General features: G+C 46.5%; 1 pseudogene; it reads left to right on the plus strand.

Moving 5' to 3' along the window:
- Positions 1-15,034: 15,034 nt before the first annotated feature.
- Positions 15,035-20,803, plus strand: part of LOC123148440 (disease resistance protein RGA2-like) — a 22,082-nt pseudogene continuing 16,313 nt past the window's right edge.

The following is a 20,803-nucleotide window of genomic DNA, read 5'->3' on the forward strand; positions in this document are numbered from 1 at the left end:
TCATTCTTTATTTATATTGGTGTTAAACCTACTTTATTCCAACTTCTCTATGGATTATAAACTATTTTACTAGCCATAGATTCATCAAAATAAGCAAACAACACACGAAAAACAGAATCTGTCAAAAACAGAACAGTCTGTAGTAATCTGTAGCTAGAGCAAGATCTGGAACCCCAAAAATTCTAAAATAAATTGCTTTACGTGAGGAATTTATCTATTAATCATCTTCAAAAAGAATTAACTAAATAGCACTTTCCAAATAAAAATGACAGCAGTTCTTGTGAGCGCTAAAGTTTCTGTTTTTTACAGCAAGTTCAACAAGACTTTCCCCAAGTCTTCCCAACGGTCCTACTTGGCACAAACACTAATTAAACACAAAAAACACAACCAAAACAGAGGCTAAATAAATTATTTATTGAATAACAGGAAGAAAAAATATTGGGTTGTCTCCCAACAAGCGCTTTTCTTTAAAGTCTTATAGCTAGGCATTGGTAATTTTAATGATGCTCACAAGAAAGACAAGAATTGAAGCACAAAAGGAGCATCATAAAGCATGTGACAAATACATCTAAGTCTAACATACTTCCTATGCATAGGCATCTTAAAGGCAAACAAATTATCATAGCAAGCAAAAACTAGCATATGCAAGGAAGCGAAAAGAAACAATAGCAATTTCAACATAACGAGAGGTAATTTAGTAACATGAAAATTTCTAAAACCATATTTTCCTCTCTCATAGTAATTACATGTAGGATCATAAGCAAATTCAACAATATAGGTATCACAAAACATATTCTTAACAAGATCCACATGTATGCAAAGTTGACACTCTTCCAAAATAGTGGGATTAACATTAACTAAAGACATGACCTTTCCGAACCCACTTTTAATATTATTGCAAACATTATAATCAATCTCATATTCATCATGGGGTTTAAATAAATTTTCAAGATCAAAAGAAGAATCACCCCAATCATGAACATTGCAACAAGTAGAGGACAGTAAAACTAGCATCCCCAAGCTTAGGGTTTTGCATATTATTAGCACAATTGACATTCATAGAATTTATACTATCATCATTGCAATCATGCTTTCTATTCAAAGATCTATCGTGAATCGCTTCATAAAGTAATTCATCACACTTTTCAGATTCACGAATTTCAAGCAAAACCTCATAAAGATAATCTAGTGCACAAAACTCACTAGCAACTGGTTCATCATAATTGGATCTCTTAAAAAGATTAGCAAGTGGATGAGGATCCATAGATCTTAGGTTCTCTGTTTAGTAATAAATAAACAACTATTCCAACCATACGAGCAAACAAGAAACGGGCAAAAGAGGCAAATAGAGAAAGAGAGGGAGGATAGAGAGAGAGGGCGAATAAAACGGCAAGGGTGAAGTGGGGGAGAGGAAAACGAGAGGCAAATGGCAAATAATGTAATGCGGGAGATAGGGATTGTGATGGGTACTTGGTATGTTGACTTTTGCGTAGACTCCCCGGCAACGGCGCCAGAAATTCTTCTTGCTACCTCTTGAGCACTGCGTTGGATTTCCCCGAAGAGGAGAGGATGATGCAGCAAAGTAGCGTAAGTATTTCCCTCAGTTTTTGAGAACCAAGGTATCAATCCAGTAGGAGGCTACGCGCGAGTCCCTCGTACCTACACAAAAACAATAGCTCAACGCAACCAACGTGCTTAGGGGTTGTCAATCCCTTCACGGTCACTTACGAAAGTAAGATCTGATAGAGATGATAAATAATATTTTTGGTATTTTTGGTATAGAGATGCAAAGTAAAAAGTAAAAGAAAAGTAAAAGCAAAGCAATAATAAAGTGATGGAGATTGATATGATGAGAAAGAGACCCGGGGGCCATAGGTTTCACTAGTGGCTTCTCTCAAGAGCATAAGTATTCTATGGTGGGTGAACAAATTACTGTTGAGCAATTGACAGAATTGAGCATAGTTACGAGAATATCTAGGTATGATCATGTATATAGGCATCACGTCCGAGACAAGTAGACCGACTCCTGCCTGCATCCACTACTATTACTCCACTCATCGACCGCTATCCAGCATGCATCTAGAGTATTAAGTTAAAAATAGAGTACGCCTTAAGCAAGATGACATGATGTAGAGGGATAGTTTCATGCAATATGATAAAAAACCATCTTGTTATCCTCGATGGCAACAATACAATACGTGCCTTGCTGCCCCTTCTGTCACTGGGAAAGGACACCGCAAGATCAAACCCAAAGCTAAGCACTTCTCCCATGGCAAGAACAACCAATCTAGTAGGCCAAACCAAACTGATAATTCGAAGAGACTTGCAAAGATAACCAATCATACATAAAAGAATTCAGAGAAGATTCAAATATTATTCATAGATAGACTTGATCATAAACCCACAATTCATCGATCTCAACAAACACATCACAAAAAGAAGATTACATCGAATAGATCTCCACAAGAGAGGGGAGAACATTGTATTGAGATCCAAAAAGAGAGAAGAAGCCATCTAGCTACTAACTATGGACCCGTAGGTTTGAAGTAAACTACTCACACTTCATCGGAGGGGCTTGGATGATGATGTAGAGGCCCTCCGTGATCGATGCCCCTTCCGGCGGAGCTCCGGAATAGGCCCCAAGATGGGATCTCGTGGATACAGAAAGTTGCGGCAGTGGAATTCTGTTTTTGGCTCCGTCCCCGATCGTTTGGGGGTACGTAGGTATATATAGGAGGAAGGAGTATGTCGGTGGAGCTTCGAGGGGCCCACGAGGCAGGGGGCGCGCCCTCCCCCCTCGTGACCGCCTCGTGGCTTTCTTGACGGAGGGTCCAAGTCTCCTAGATCTTATCTGATGAGAAAATCACGTTTTCGAAGGTTTCATTCTGTTTGGCCTCCATTTGATATTCTGTTTCTCCGGAACACTGAAAATAGGCAAAAAACAGCAATTCTAGGCTGGGCCTCCGGTTAATAGGTTAGTCCCAAAAATAATATAGAAGTGGACAATAAAGCCCAATAATGTCCAAAGCAGTAGATAATATAGCATGGAGCAATCAAAAATTATAGATACGTTAGAGACGTATCACTGATCATGTTTTGCTCATGGAAGAGGCTTAGTCAACGGGTCTGCAATATTCAGATCCGTATGTATCTTGCAAATTTCTATGTCTCTCACCTGGACTAAATCCTGGATGGAATTGAAGCGTCTCTTGATGTGCTTGGTTTTCTTGTGAAATCTGGATTCCTTCGCCAAGGCAATTGCACCAGTATTGTCACAAAAGATTTTCATTGGACCCGATGCACTAGGTATTACACCTAGATCGGATATGAACTCCTTCTTCCAGACTCCTTCATTTGCTGCTTCCGAAGCAGCTATGTCCTCCGCTTCACACGTAGATCCCGCCACAACGCTTTGTTTAGAACTGCACCAACTGACAGCTCCACCATTCAATGTAAACACGTATCCGGTTTGCGATTTAGAATCGTCCGAATCATTGTCAAAGCTTGCATCAACGTAACCGTTTACGATGAGCTCTTTGTCACCTCCATAAACGAGAAACATATCCTTAGTCCTTTTTAGGTATTTCAGGATGTTCTTGACCACTGTCCAGTGATCCACTCCTGGATTACTTTGGTACCTCCCTGCTAGACTTATAGCAAGGCACACATCAGGTCTGGTACACAACATTGCATACATGATAGAGCCTATGGCTGAAGCATAGGGAACATCTTTCATTTTCTCTCTATCTTCTGCAGTGGTCGGACATTGAGTCTTACTCAACTTCACACCTTGTAACACATGCAAGAACCCTTTCTTTGCTTGATCCATTTTGAACTTCTTCAAAACTTTGTCAAGGTATGTGCTTTGTGAAAGTCCAATTAAGCGTCTTGATCTATCTCTATAGATCTTGATACCCAATATGTAAGCAGCTTCACCGATGTCTTTCATTGAAAAACTCTTATTCAAGTATCCTTTTATGATATCCAGAAATTCTATATCATTTCCAATCAACAATATGTCATCCACATATAATATTAGAAATGCTACAGAGTTCCCACTCACTTTCTTGTCAATACATGCTTCTCCAAAAGTCTGTATAAAAACCAAATGCTTTGATCACACTATCAAAGCATTTATTTTAACTCCGAGAGGCTTGCACCAATCCATAAATGGATCGCTGGAGCTTGCACACTTTGTTAGCTCCCTTTGGATCGACAAAACCTTCTGGTTGCATCATATACAACTCTTCTTCCAGAAATCCATTCAGGAATGCAGTTTTGACATCCATTTGCCAAATTTCATAATCATAAAATGCGGCAATTGCTAACATGATTCAGACAGACTTTAGCATCGCTACGAGTGAGGAGGTCTCATCATAGTCAATCCCTTGAACTTGTTGAAAACCTTTTGCAACAAGTCGAGCTTTATAGACAGTAACATTACCGTCAGCGTCAGTCTTCTTATTGAAGATCCATTTATTCTCAATTGCTTGCCGATCAACGGGCAAGTCAACCAAAGTCCACACTTTGTTCTCATACATGGATCCCATCTCAGATTTCATGGCTTCAAGCCATTTTGCGGAATCTGGGCTCACCATCGCTTCTTAATAGTTCGTAGGTTCGTCATGGTCTAGTAACATAACTTCTGGAATAGGATTACCGTACCACTCTGGCGTGGATCTTACTGTGGTTGACCTACGAGGTTCAGTAACAACTTGATCTAAAGTTTCATGATCATCATCATTAACTTCCTCACTAATTGGTGTAGGTGTCGCAGAAACCGGTTTCTGTGATGAACTACTTTCCAATAAGGGAGCAGGTACAGTTACCTCATCAAGTTCTACTTTCCTCCCACTCACTTCTTTCGAGAGAAACTCCTTCTCTAGAAAAACTCTAAATTTAGCAACAAAAGTCTTGCCTTCGGATCTATGATAGAAGGTGTACCCAACAGTCTCCTTTGGGTATCTTATGAAGACACATTTCTCCGATTTGGGTTCGAGCTTATCAGGTTGAAGCTTTTTCACATAAGCATCGCAGCCCCAAACTTTCAGAAACGACAACTTTGGTTTCTTACCAAACCCCAGTTCATAAGGCGTCGTCTCAACGGATTTCGATGGTGCCCTATTTAAGGTGAATGCGGCTGTCTCTAAAGCATAACCCCAAAACGATAGCGGTAAATCAGTAAGAGACATCATAGATCGCACCATATCTAGTAAAGTACGATTAGGACGTTTGGACACACCATTATCCTGTGGTGTTTTGGGTGGCGTGAGTTGCGAAACTATTCCACATTGTTTCAAATGAAGACCAAACTCATAACTCAAATATTCTCCTCCACGATCAGATCGTAGAAACTTTATTTTCTTGTTACGATGATTTTCAACTTCACTCTGAAATTCTTTGAACTTTTCAAATGTTTCAGATATGTTTCATTAAGTAGATATACCCATATCTGCTTAAATCATCTGTGAAGGTAAGAAAATAATGATACACGCCACGAGCCTCAACATTCATTGGACCACATAAGCATCGCAGCCCCAAACTTTAAGAAACGACAACTTTGGTTTCTTGCCAAACCATAGTTCATAAGGTGTCGTCTCAACGGATTTTGATGGTGCCCTATTTAACGTGAATGCGACTGTCTCTAAAGCATAACCCCAAAACGATAGCGGTAAATCAGTAAGAGACATCATAGATCGCACCATATCTAGTAAAGTACGATTACGACGTTCGGACACACCATTGTGCTGTGGTGTTCCGGATGGCGTGAGTTGCGAAACTATTCCGCATTGTTTCAAATGTATACCAAACTCGTAACTCAAATATTCTCCTCCACGATCAGATCATAGAAACTTTATTTTCTTGTTACGATGATTTTCAACTTCACTCTGAAATTCTTTGAACTTTTCAAATGTTTCAGACTTATGTTTCATTAAGTAGATATACCCATATCTACTTAAGTCATCTGTGAAGGTGAGAAAATAACGATATCCGCCACGAGCCTCAATGTTCATCGGACCACATACATCTGTATGTATGATTTCCAACAAATCTGTTGCTCTCTCCATAGTACTGGAGAACGGTGTTTTAGTCATCTTGCCCATGAGGCACGGTTCGCAAGTACCAAGTGACTCATAATCAAGTGGTTCCAAAAGTCCATCAGTATGGGGTTTCTTCATGCGCTTTACTCCGATATGACCTAAACGGCAGTGCCACAAATAAGTTACACTATCATTATCAACTCTGCATCTTTTGGCTTCAATATTATGAATATGTGTATCACCACTATCGTGATTTAGCAAAAATAGACCACTCTTCAAGGGTGCATGATCATAAAAGATATTACTCATATAAATAGAACAACCATTATTCTCTGATTTAAATGAATAACCATCTCGCATCAAACAAGATGCAGATATAATGTTCATGCTCAATGCTGGCACCAAATAACAATTATTTAGGTCTAATACTAATCCCGAAGGTAGATGTAGAGGTAGCATGCCGACCGCGATCACATCGACTTTGGAACCATTTCCCACGCGCATCGTCACCTCGTCCTTAGTCAATCTTCGCTTAATCAGTAGCCCCTGTTTCGAGTTGCAAATATTAGCAACAGAACCAGTATCAAATACCCAGGTGCTACTGCGAGCATTAGTATGGTACACATCAATAACATGTATATCACATATACCTTTGTTCACCTTGCCATCCTTCTTATCCGCCAAATACTTGGGGCAGTTCTGCTTCCAGTGACCAGTCTGCTTGCAGTAGAAGCACTCAATCTCAGGCTTAGGTCCAGACTTGGGTTTCTTCTCCTAAGCAGCAACTTGCTTGCTGTTTTTCTTGAAGTTCCCCTTCTTCTTCCCTTTGCCCTTTTTCTTGAAACTGGTGGTCTTATTGACCATCAACACTTGATGCTCCTTCTTGATTTCTACCTCCGTTGCCTTTAGCATTGCGAAGAACTCGGGAATTGTCTTATCCATCCCTTGCATATTATAGTTCATCATGAAGCTCTTGTAGCTTGGTGGCAGTGATTGAAGAACTCTGTCAATGACGCTATCAACCGGAAGATTAACTCCCAGTTGAGTCAAGTGATTATGGTACCCAGACATTTTGATTATATGTTCACTGACAGAACTATTCTCCTCCATCTTGCAGCTGTAGAACTTATTGGAGACTTCATATATCTCAATCCGGGCATTTGCTTGAAATATTAACTTCAACTCCTAGAACATCTCATATGCTCCATGACGTTCAAAACGTCGGTGAAGTCCCGGTTCTAAGCCGTAAAGCATGGCACACCGAACTATCGAGTAGTCATCAGCTTTGCTCTGCCAGACGTTCTTAACGTTGTCAGTTGCATCAGCAGCAGGCCTGACACTCAGCGGTGCTTCCAGGACGTAATTCTTCTGGGCAGCAATGAGGATAATCCTCAAGTTATGGACCCAGTCCGTGTAATTGCTATCATCATCTTTCAACTTTTCTTTCTCAAGGAACGCATTAAAATTCAACGGAACAACAACACAGGCCATCTATCTACAATCAGGTACTAAGTGCATGATAAATTTAAGTTTAATTAATCATATTATTTAAGAACTCCCACTTAGATAGACATCCCTCTAATCCTCTAAGTGATCACAAGATCCATATCAACTAAACCATGTCCGATCATCACGTGAGATGGAGTAGTATCAACGGTGAACATCACTATGTTGATCATATCTACTATATGATTCACACTCGACCTTTCGGTCTCCGTGTTCCGAGGCCATATCTGTTATATGCTAGGCTCGTCAAGTTTAACCTGAGTATTCCGCATGTGCAACTGTTTTGCACCCGTTGTATTTGAACGTAGAGCCTATCACACCCGATCATCACGTGGTGTCTCAGCACGAAGAACTTTCGCAACGGTGCATACTCAGGGAGAACACTTATACTTTGATAATTTAGTGAGGGATCATCTTATAATGCTACCGTCAATCAAACCAAGATAAGATGCATAAAAGATAAACATCACATGCAATCAATATAAGTGATATGATATGGCCATTATCATCTTGTGCTTGTGATCTCCATCTCCGAAGCACCGTCATGATCACCATCGTCATCGGCGTGACACCTTGATCTCCATCGTAGCATTGTTGCCGTCTCGCCAATCTTATGCTTCCACGACTATCGCTACCGCTTAGTGATAAAGTAAAAGCATTACAGGGCGATTGCATTGCATACAATAAAGCGACAACCATATGGCTCCTGCCAGTTGCCGATAACTCGGTTACAAAACATGATCATCTCATACAATAAAATTTAGCATCATGTCTTGACCATATCACATCACAATATGCCCTGCAAAAACAAGTTAGACGTCCTCTACTTTGTTGTTGCAAATTTTACGTGGCTGCTACGGGCTTAGCAAGAACCGTTCTTACCCACGCATCAAAACCACAACGATAGTTTGTCAAGTTGGTGCTGTTTTAACCTTTGCAAGGACCGGGCGTAGCCACACTCGGTTCAACTAAAGTTGGAGAAACTGACACCCTCCAGCCACCTATGTGCAAAGCACGTCGGTAGAACCAGTCTCGCGTAAGCGTACGCGTAATGTCGGTCCGGGACGCTTCATCCAACAATACCGCCGAACCAAAGTATGACATGCTGGTAAGCAGTATGACTTATATCGCCCACAACTCACTTGTGTTCTACTCGCGCATATGACATCTACGCATAAAACCTGGCTCTGATACCATTGTTGGGGAATGTAGTAATTTCAAAAAAAAAATTCTACGCACACGCAAGATCATGGTGATGCATAGCAACAAGAGGGGAGAATGTTGTCCATGTACCCTCGTAGACCGAATGCAGAAGCGTTAGCACAACGCGGTTGATGTAGTCGTATGTCTTCACGATCCGACCGATCAAGTACCGAACGTACGACACCTCCGAGTTCAGCACACGTTCAGCCTGATGACGTCCCTCGAACTCCGATCCAGCTGAGTGTTGAGGGAGAGTTTCGTCAGCACGACGGCGTGGTGATGATGATGATGTTCTACCGATGCAGGGCTTCGCCTAAGCACCACTACAGTATTATCAAGGTGGACTATGGTGGAGGGGGGCACCGCACACGGCTAAAAGATCAAATGATCAATTGTTGTGTCTATGGGGTGCCCCCATGCCCCTGTGTATAAAGGAGCAAGGGGAGGAGGCGGCCGGCCAGGGAGAGGCGCGCCGAGGGGGAGTCCTACTCCCACTAGGAGTAGGACTCCTCCTATTCCTAGTAGGAGTAGGAGAGGGGGAAGGAAAGGGAGAGTAGGAGAAGAAAGAGGGGGCCGGCCCCCCTTGCCATAAACCAATTCGGTTTGGGCCTTGGGGGGGGGGGCGCCCCACACTCCCCTTGCTGCCCTCTATTTCCACTAAGGCCCATGTAGGCCCATTAAGCCCCCCCCCCCGGGGGGGGTCCGGTAACCCCCGGTACTCCGGTAAAATCCCGATTTCACCCGGAACACTTCCGATATCCAAATATAGGCTTCCAATATATCAATTTTTATGTCTCAACCATTTCGAGACTCCTCATCATGTCCGTGATCACATCCGGGACTCCGAACAACATTTGGTACATTAAAACATATAAACTCATAATATAATTGTCATCAAAACATTAAGCGTGCGGACCCTACGGGTTCGAGAACTATGTAGACATGACCGAGACACATCTCCGGTCAATAACCAATAGCGGAACCTGGATGTTCATATTAGCTCCCACATATTCTACGAAGATCTTTATCGGCCAGACCGCATAACAACATACATTGTTCCTTTTGTCATCGGTATGTTACTTGCCCGAGATTCGATTGTCGGTATCTCAATACCTAGTTCAATCTCGTTACGGGCAAGTCTCTTTACTCGTTCCGTAATACATCATCCCGCAACTAACTCATTAGTTGCAATGCTTGCAAGGCTTAAGTGATGTGCATTACCGAGAGGGCCCAGTGATACCTCTCTGACAATCGGAGTGACAAATCCTAATCTCGAAATACGCCAACCCAATAAGTACCTTTGGAGACACCTGTAAAGCACCTTTATATTCACCCAGTTACGTTTTGACGTTTGGTAGCACACAAAGTGTTCCTCCGGTAAATGGGAGTTGCATAATCTCATAGTCATAGGAACATGTATAAGTCATGAAGAAAGCAATAGCAACATACTAAACGATCGGGTGCTAAGCTAACGGAATGGGTCAAGTCAATCACATCATTATCCTAATGGTGTGATCCCGTTAATCAAATGACAACCGCATGTCAATGGTTAGAAAACTTAACCATCTTTGATCAACGAGCTAGTCAAGTAGAGGCATACTAGTGACACTCTGTTTGTCTATGTATTCACACATGTATTATATTTCCGGTTAATACAATTCTAGCATGAATAATAAACATTTATCATGATATAAGGAAATAAATAATAACTTTATTATTGCCTCTAGGGCATATTTCCTTCAAAAATGCCGGTCAAAATGGAGGGCATTTTTGTAGCCGCGGTGTCATGGGAGGCCCTTGCCTTCTTCCTCTTGTTTTTCATGACTTGTCGGTTATCCTTTGATACAGTGACTCTTCCATGCTTGATGAAAATATCTTCCTCTTCATCGTCCAACCAAATTGATTGTTGGGAGCTTGAGCCATCATTCTTCTTCTTGCCGGCCTTGAGATCGTCCACAAGTTGTGTCCACTTTGGCTTGCCATTCAATATGATCCAATAATGGATAAAAACCTTCTTCTCCATTTCATGATACAAAGTGGCCGCCACCGCCGCGTCTAACAAACAACACATGTATGAGTACGAGAATGCGAAACAAACAAGCATGCGAAAATGATGACAAAATGAAGTAGCTTACGTGATTTGCCACTCCCATCCCACTTTGAGGGCGGTCAATCACTTGTGAGTAGTACCCGACGTACTTGTTCACCGAAGGCGCAATCCGCGTTGGCGGGCAGATGGATAGGGTGCGAGGTTTCGGGCGCGGCGAGGGAGGGGGAGGGGGGACAACTGCTCGTCCATGTCCGCATCCGCTCCGTGCACTGCTGTCGTTGCTTCCCTCTCTCGCTGTCGGCCTCGTCGGTTCCTTCGGGCGATGTTCTCCGCCTTGCACGACGAAGCCGAGGACGAGACATCGACGGACGTGGCGGACGCAGCCTCTGTCGCGGTGGTCAGGGACGGGCTGGACGACATCTAAGGCGACGGATCGGGACTGGTGATGAGGATGGGGAGCAAGGGTGGCGGGCGGCGAGGGCTCGGACGCCTAAAAGGTAGAAGGGAGGCGGGAGAAGGAGGAAGAGTTTGGTGGATTTGATGCAAATTATGGTGGGGTATGGCTGTCGAGTCCGACGTGACGGACGCACTCGGGCGCCCCATATCTGCTCCATATTTGCGTTGGATATGAGGGGTATGGTGCCGGTCAGCCTAGAAGTTTGATGCCGTTTAAAAAGCTTGTTTGGGTCGCTTTTTATGACTGATCAGTGACCGGGCCGTCTGCCTGGGTGTTTGAGATGGGTTTGGGAGCAAGGAGAAAGGCCATTCATGAAGGAATTTTTCAGTCACCATATACAGTGCATGGGTTTATCAACTCATATATGTTGGAGCTGCAAGTGATCAATGCGAAGCCTCAGGCGCGCCCATTAAGCCGAAGATTCCAAGTTCAGCTCATTGGATCCCCCAGCAGCGGACTACTCAAAATTAAATGTCGATGTAGCAGTGTCTCGTTATGGATATGAAGGAATATGAGTAATCTGCAGGGATTGAGGAGGATCGTTCTTAGGAGCATCAGCCATTGTGTTTAGGCACATCACAGACCCAACAACATTAGAGGCGTTTGCTGTCAGGGAGGTATTGCCCTATATCCAGGGATTATATATTACATCTGACTGTAAGGTGGTCGTTAAGGACGTTCAGAAGTGAAATCGGACAAGTTATTGAGCTGTAATCCAGGAGATCATTATCCACTCTGTTTTCTTTACATCTTGTAATATAGTTGATGAAACTAGGAGTTCAAATTTTAAGGCTCACAATTTAGCAAAGCATACTTTTATCCTGAGAGGTGGCCGCCGGGAAATCTTTCGTCCATCTCTGTAAGCATTATGACGAATTAATAAAGCTTTCGTGATTTGTCTAGAAAAAAAGATCGCGGGTTTGAATCACCCGAGGACTTCTCGTCGGAGATACCAATTGCAACATCTTTTTTTTGACAGCCTGATGGCCTGGCGCGCAGGCTCCGGTTTTATTATCGAGCCTGGCCCTTTCACCAGCGGAGCGGCAGCGAGGCGAGACGCTTTCCTGAGCATATGAGATGGCGCTCGGGAGAGTATACATTTGTTTTTGAGGTTGGTGGCCTGGTAGTTAGGGCATCTCCACCCGCGCTTTCAGGAAGGCCTTTTCAAGTGTTTTTTCTGCGTTGGCGCTAAAAAATCGTACCAGTCGCGTTCCCAGGAGTCTGATTTTTGCCGGCTTGGACCGCAAACAGCGTCGGCAGATCCAGGCCGAACCCGACGCGCTGGGGGGCGCCCGGGGGCGCCGGGGCGAACTGTTTTGGTGCGAAATAGCCGTGGGCCCGTCGCGTCAGCGACTCTACCCTCTTCTCGGCCCTTCGTCGTCCTCATCGCCTCGTTTCCCGCGGCAAATCAATGCCAAAACTGCCGCGCCGGTCAGCCTGCGCCATTGATGCCTCACGGACGGCGCAGTGAAGACCGGATGACGCGCGTCCCTCGCCCTCCCTCGCCCGCCACGCGTACTCACGGCGGCTCGCGCACGGGCGGCGCCTCGGCCTATATAAGACGCGCCCCAGAGCACTCGGCGACTCGTACTCTCTCGCCGTCGTCGTTCCTCCCTCGCCTCTCTCTCTCGCCGTCGTCGTTCCTCCTTCTCCTCTCTCTCGCCGTCTCCAGCACCCATGGCCGAGCGCTTCCCAGGCGACGGCGCGGCGGCGAACGGATTCGGCCGCCGCCATCTTCACGAGAGCGAGGCTCGCCTCCTTTTCGAGGCCGAGTACCCGGTCCCGCTGGACATGCGGGTACCCGGGGCGTGGAGGATCAGCGCCGACTGCGTGCCGGTGCTCCCGATACCCACCGGCGCGGCGCGGCGTGCGGAGATCGCACGCATCCGCTCGTCCCTGCCGCGTGCGGCGAGGGAGGGGCCACGGTACGTCCCCGACAGCCCGCTCTGGGAGCCCTACTTCCGCCGCCGTCACGCCGAGCAGCTCGAGGCCACCAACGGCGTCGAGCCCTCCGGCAGGCTCAACGCCGTCGGCCGGTGTCGGTGGTGGGGCGTGCCCGGGCGCACATTGGAGGCCGTCCTCGAGTACATCGAGAGCGGCAACACGCCGCGCCTCGAGTACCCCGCCCCCTTCCTTCTCACGCCGCCGGGGAAGCTCCTGGACCCCGAGGCGCATGGAGACCGGGGGGTCCTCCTCCTCGTCCGGCGGCTCGCCCTGCCTCCACCCCGTCAAGCCGGAGCCCCAGGGCACGCCGGTTAGCGCGCGCACCCGCAGCTCCGGCGTCCGCATCGGCGCCAACGCCTCCCCACCCACCGGCCGCTTCGTCCTCGTCGATCCCAAGCCGGAGCCCGGCCTCCCCACGGAGTACGAGGAGATAGCCCGACGCGGCTTCTCCGACGAGGACGCCCTGCGGTGGGCGCGGGGCGACTACCTCCGCGACGAGATGGTCCGGCAGCGCCGGGCCCTGGAGGAGATCGCCGCCCGCAAGCGTGGGCGCGAGGACGAGCACGGCGTCGTGGTCCTCGACAGCGACGGCGACGACGACGCCGCCCCCGGACCGTCCAACCCGCCGCGCCAACCGGGGGAGGGATGCAGCAGGGACGGCGGAGGCATAGGCGGGGGCGGCGACAACAACGACGACGACGACGACGACGATGGCGGCGGTGACTACACGCGGTTCTACAGCCTCCTCGGCATGTAGAACTGCGTGGGCGGGCGGCGAGGCGGGTGGCGAGGGAGACGGCGGGGTAGCCCGTGGTAGTTTTTTTCTTTTTTTGTGAAATATGTTTAAGTTTGAACGAACTCGCCGATGTTTGTGTTAAATTTGAGTCGTTTTTGCGCCGTATTTGACTTTTTTACTAACCGTGGACGCCGCGACTGGGGGCATCACGCCCCCAGTGCGCAGTTTAGCGCCGGTGCGCCCTCAGGAGGCGATTTTTTGCCCCTCCTGGGGCCAACGGCTGGAGATGCCCTTAGGCGGCTCTACTCCTCCTCCCCAAATCCAAAATTTCCTCCGCGCGCCCCCACGCCCTCCCCCCCCCCCCCCCCCCCCCCGCGCGCCGCCGCTCCGGCACACAGCTCTGCGTCTGATCGGCTTTTACCTATCAAGAGTATTAGGTACTGTGGAGTCAATGCTCATCTAGATGCAAGAATTCGTTGTCCTAGTGCATTTTTGTCTTGCCCAAACCATCGGATCTGGCCCAAGCTTTCTTCATACTCTGGCACTACTTAAGTGGCCGAGATTTTAATCCTTGTTCTAATAGGTGTAGTATGTGATCTGGTTGGAGATCTGATCAGAAATCGTCTGGTTGGATCTCAAAACTTGGTTATTTCCATCACCGAAAATGTTTCTGAACTACTGGAATGTTAGCTTGAGCAAAGAACGGTGGACTTTTAAATTTCAATACTGGTATCCTCACGTATGTCTATATATCAAGGAAACAAAGTCAAACTAGATGGATAATGTCAAAAGTGTGTTCACAATGTGAATGCACTGATTAAGTATGTCAGACATATCAAGTTTTTTTTTTGAGAATCCGTCAGACATATCAAGTGTGTCTTACGAAATATCCCCAGTTGATTTCGTACCAGCCTTTGTTGGACATATATGCTGCAACCTGGTTGATCCTCCGTTGCAAGCAAGTCTCTGAACATTTAAGCGTTTTGTGATATTTTTACATTGCAACTTGTTATTCATTTAGTACTAAAAACATTTAACTTTTAATTGCACAGGAGCAGTCCTATATTTTCACATGGCTACAATATCAGCAGCTAGTGTTGTAGGATGGTTTCTTTGGTGCAGTCCTATATTTCAAGCCAGTACAGCTGGAAATCTGAGATGGTGTCTGATCTCAAGAATTTGGAGGCCAATTTAATGGATATACTTATGGTAGTTGATGCAGCTGAAAGGCAACATGTAGTGAACACAAATCAACTATTTTTATTGCACCAAATGAAAGATGCAGTCTCTGATGCAGAAAATGTCTTGGATGAGTTTGACTATATGCTTTTAAAAGAGAGGAGTGAGCAGAAAGGCCTGCTCAGACGCATAGCCTCCTCTTCTATCTCTATTGGCAAGCGCTTGGTCAATATTGACAAGTTCAGGTCAGATTTGCGGAAGGTCGTCAAAAGCTTAGAGAGAGTTAGAACTTCTGCGGGGATGTTTGTACGAGTGATGACATTGGAGAGCTATAACCCCATTCAGCCTCTTCAGTGTACCCAAGAAAGAATCACAGGATCTCTTTTGCATGAAGATGTAATTTTTGGGCGAAAAAACGAGGTTGCCGAGCTAGCAGATCAGCTGGTGAATCAGTTCGATGAATGTTCACTGAACGGTGAACACAGATTTAGGACGGAGGTTCACACTATTGTTGGTGTTGGGGGCATTGGCAAGACTACTCTAGCTCAACTTATCTATAACAATGAGCAAATAGCTGATACTTTTGACCAGAGAATGTGGGTTTGTGTTTCCAATAATTTTGACAAAACTAGAGTTATCAAAGAGATATGATAGCATGCACAACTGATGGTGAGGACGTTGACCTGTCCAATTTCAATTTCAGCATGCTCCAGGAAGAACTTAAAACGAAGACTTTCTGGCAAGAGGTTTCTCTTAGTGCTGGATGATGTGTGGTATGACGAGAAATACGGAGAGCACATCAACAAAGAGATATGGATGGAATTATTAGCCCCAATTAAACAATAAGGAAGCAGGAATCGTAAGAATCTAAGGACAGGAAGCAAGATTCTAGTGACAACCCGAACAGAATTGGTTGCAAAAATTCTGGACTCTAGAAGCTCATTCTTTTTAGAGGGTCTTGGAAGAGATGATAGCTGGTTACTGTTCAGTCGATGTGCATTTGGCAGTAGAAAGCCAGAAGATTATCCAGAGTTGAACAGAATTGGAGATCAAATAGTTCAGAAACTGAAAGGCTCAGCTCTAGCAATAAAGGTTATTGGAGGGCATTTAAATGGGAAGTACAATGGTTCAGAGTGGGAGGATGTTCTTCACAAAGATGTACTCAATCCAAACGATATTTTGACAATCTTACGCTTAAGTTATGAAAGTTTGCCAGCACACCTCAAGCAGTGTTTTGCATATTGTAGTTTATTCCCGAAGGATTATCGTATTGATCCAGATAGAGTGATACGAATGTGGATAGCCCAGGGTTTTGTTCATCTAGAAGGAAATATCAGTAGAAGCTTGGAAGATATTGGCAGGGGCTATTTCAATGATTTGTTAGCTCGGTCATTTTTCCAAGTGCTCTGCCGTGGAGATCAAACATATTATGTTATGCACGATTCAATGAATGACCTGGCACTTCATGTTTCCCGGGGAGAATGTTTTAGGTTTGAGTCAGTTGACAACAACTGCATGGTGGTGTTACCTCATTATATTAGACATTTTTCAGTGTCCGCTGAACAACTGCAAAATGTTTTGTATAATGATGATCTTAGAAGATTGCGTACATTGATAGTTCTGAACAAATCTTGGTTCTGCTCCAATGTTTGTCTGAGCCATGATTTACTCACCAAGCTCAAGAGTGTGCGGGTACTTGATGTAAGCGGATGCTGCCTCCATAGTTTACCTGAAGCTATCAATGATCTGATCCACCTGCGCTATCTAGCCATCCAACACACTTATTACCCACTGCCTACGGCAATCTCCAGACTCAAACATCTACAGGCCTTGTTTGTTCAGTATCATTCATGTTATTTCTCAATGATATCTTGCTCCCACAAGAGAAAACGTCAGAATCATTCAAGGGGAAATGTAAACATTACTGGAAGTCATTTCAGTCTTCCTGAAAGCATTAGTGGACTTATCAACTTAGTGCATGTCAATGTGGAGAAGGGTTACACTGTAAATTTATCAGGTTTGCATCAACTTACTTGTATCGTGGGTTCCGGAGAATTCCGTGTTGACAAGGAGGAGCAAAGCTTGGTCCAACTAAAGGATCTAAACAACATTGGGGGAGAGCTTGCTATCAGATCGCTCGAGAATATAAAAAACAGGGAGGAAGCCGCTAAGTCTCATCTAGACTTAAAGAAGCACATATCTAAGTTGGAGCTAGAATGGGGATCATGTGATGGTGTTGATAATCTGGACAGGGGCTTCGAGGTGCTTGATGTATTAAAGCCGCACTGCAATCTTGATGAGCTAACTATCAGTGGGTACCCAGGTGTCTGTTCTCCTTCTTGGCTGGAGTCTGGTTGGCTGAGAAGATTGAAATTCATTTGTTTACGAGATTGTAAAAGATGGGAGGTACTTCCAGCTTTAGGGGATCTCCCGTTACTCAGAACTCTTGAAGTAAGGAGAATGGAAGAACTAAAAGCACTCGGTCAGGAGTTCTTTGGTCATGCTGGATTCCCTTCTTTGGAGATATTGCTTCTGGAACGCTTGCCAAAATTGGAGTGGTGTCTTCTGGACAATGATGAAGTGTTACAGAATCTCAAACATCTCTCTGTTGCTGGCTGTCCACGGCTAAGAGCATATCCCACCCATCCTCGTACACTCAGACATATAGCTGTACTTGACAAGGAAACAATCCATTTTAAGCTTCACATTGACAGTTTTGAACTATCAAGATCATTTTGTCGCCTGGTATCAAGCTCCTTCCATGTCTTGCGCTCTCATCACCTAGAGTCTATAGAAGATATGGAGATCTATGTTAACTGTTTGGTACACATGCCCACGACAGTCTTTCACAGTATGAAATCACTCAAGAAGTTGAAAGTATTTGGCATTGATAAGCAGAATACTTGCTCAGTGATTACCACCCTCTTGGGTGAGAATGCATGTCCTGTGCTTCCTTTGTCACTTAAACACCTTGCATTAGAAGAGTGCTGCCTGCAACCATCCTCTTTCTTCAAGTTATTGAATAACCTCTCATCTCTTGAAACAATATTTCTATCAAAATGTGTCTCTCTTGAGATACCGGGTGTACCGGTAAGTCTGCACCACCTGAGGATGCTGAAACGGTTGTACATTTCTCAATGTGGTTGGATATCATCCATTGACGGATCAGAATCACTGTTGTCCCTTGAAATGATGACAATATGCTATTGTTATGAGCTGAAATCTGTGCCGTATTTAGATGACATGCCATGTCTTCAGAAACTACAGTTGTGGGGGTGCCCTCAAGTTATGCGACTGTCTAAAGCAGGCCACCAGGCGGCACTGAAAGAGCTGAAAGTAAGATCTTGCGACGGGCTATCATCTCTGCGACATTTGTGTGACCTTGTTTCCCTTGTGGAGCTGTCGATTATTGATTGTTCTAATTTATTGTGGCTTCCTGATCTGGATGGTTTTTATTCGCTTCGTCGTCTCTCGATTGATCAGTGCCCCAGGCTGATGTCACTGCCACGGAGTGGTCTTCCTGTATCACTTGAAACATTTTTCCTTTCTAAATGCCATCAAGCACTGGAGGAGCAGTTTCAGCAGAAGGAAGGTCCAGATTATAATAAGTTCGCCGCCCTTCCAGGATGCAACTGGGCGGCCATTAAAGACGTTAGTTGGTAAATCTTCAGAGGTTGGCCATTAAAGAAGTGGGGTGGTAAATCTTCAGAGGTTAGCCTTTACTATCCCTAATCCAATTTCTCAGATGCTTTTCTTTGGATAAAGCCTTATTTTTTACACAAGCAAACTTTAAGAAAAATGAAAACTGTCTATTAAGTAGAAATTATGTTTTCTTTCACTTCTTATAATCATACCCACGATTATAAATCACACACGAAACGGGCGCGATCGCAGCGCTACCTTGTCATGTGGGGCGTTGCGTACAGGCGCGGGCCACGCGACCAGCAGCAACAGCCGCCGGCCACAACGGGCGAAGCGTGATCGGGGCAGGAGTCCTGATCCTTATGCATTGGTTCCTAGAACAAAGGAGTAGTTTGTTAGGCATAGTTTTCAGTTTGTTAGCAGCCCATGGGGCCTTTATATATCGTGTAATCAGCACTTTTTGAGGGAAAGCAATAAATCATTATCTCCTATCTCTCCCTCTGCTCCTAATCTCATCTCCCGCACCATTGAGCAGTTAGGCAAAAACACTAGCGCTCCTATCTACCGAGACTACGAGTTACGTAGTCGAGGTCCTGCTGTCTTGGGCACCAAGGTCCTTGACAACTTGGTATCAGGTTCCAGGCGTTCCTCGTCCTCTTCCGCGCTACCCCCGCCGGCCACCCCCACCTCTGCGTCCGCGCCCAGCCCACCTCCATCGCCACCATCCGCTGCCACCTCGGTTCCTTCAGCCATGACGGAACCAACCACCGCTGATTTGGCCAAGCTGATCGAGGCCTTGACTGCAACCGTGTCGTCTCTGCAGACGTCCGTGGCAGCACTGCAGAAGGAGAAGTCGGCCTCCTCGTCGGGCGCTGACGGCGGCCACGATGGGCAGCACCACAACGATCGACCCCCACGGTTTCAGAAGATGGATTTCCCCAAGTTCGACGGCAAGTACGACCCTCTCGCATTCCTCAACAGATGCGAGTCCTCCTTCCATCAACAACGGATCGCCGAGGAGGAGAAAGTGTGGATGGCGTCATACAACCTCGAGGGTACTGCTCAGCTGTGGTACATGTAGGTCCAGCGCGATGAGGGCACACCGCCATGGCGCCGCTTCACCGAGCTGCTCAACCTCCGCTTCGGGCCACCCCTGCGCGCTAACCCGCTGGGCGAACTGATGGCGTGCAAGCGCACGACGTCCGTCGTCGACTTCCAGGAGCGGTTTGAGGCGCTCCTTCCCCAGGCAGGCTACTTGTCGGACACACAGAAGGTTCAGATCTTCACCGCGGGCCTCCAACCACCCCTCAACCTCGACGTGGAGATCCACAACCCGCAGTCCCTCGCCGTCGCCATGAGTCTCGCCCGCAAGTTGGAGCTGCGCGACCAGTGCGCGATCGCCTCCACGCCACCGGTTCGTTTTCAGCAGAAGGGCATCCTGCCGGCGCCCGTCCCACGCCCCGCGCTACCCGCACCGGCACCACCACACCCCAGCATGCACCCGTTCTGCCGGAAGGGCGCCCAATCAAGCGCCTGTCACAGGCGGAGATGGAGGAACGTCGTCGCCTGGGCCTCTGCTTCAATTGTAATGAGAAGTTTGGCAGGGGCCACAACCGCATGTGTCAACGCATCTTTCTCCTCGACCTGGCGCCAGACGACGACGACACGGCCTCCGCCACCGCTGATGCCTCGCCGGCCGACCCTTAGATCTCGCTCAACGCAATCGCCGGCGTACGCACGAGCGAGACAATGCAGATGCATATCACCCTTGGGGGTGTCTCCCTCCTCGCCCTGATCGACTCTGGCTCCATCCACAACTTCATCGTCGAGGAGGCGGCCGGCCACGCCACATTGCCATCCCCCACCTTCAAGAAAATGCGCGTGATGGTGGCCAACGGCGAGCGCGTTCCGTGCCAGGGCGCATACCGCGCCGTACCCTTCCGCATCGGCCGCGAGGCATTCTCGGAGGATTTCCTTGCCTTGCCGCTCGCAGGCTACGACGTCGTCCTGGGCACGCAGTGGCTTGCCACGCTTGGACCGATCTT

This window comes from Triticum aestivum, chromosome 7A (genome assembly GCF_018294505.1).
Source record: "Triticum aestivum cultivar Chinese Spring chromosome 7A, IWGSC CS RefSeq v2.1, whole genome shotgun sequence".
NCBI lineage: Eukaryota > Viridiplantae > Streptophyta > Magnoliopsida > Poales > Poaceae > Triticum > Triticum aestivum.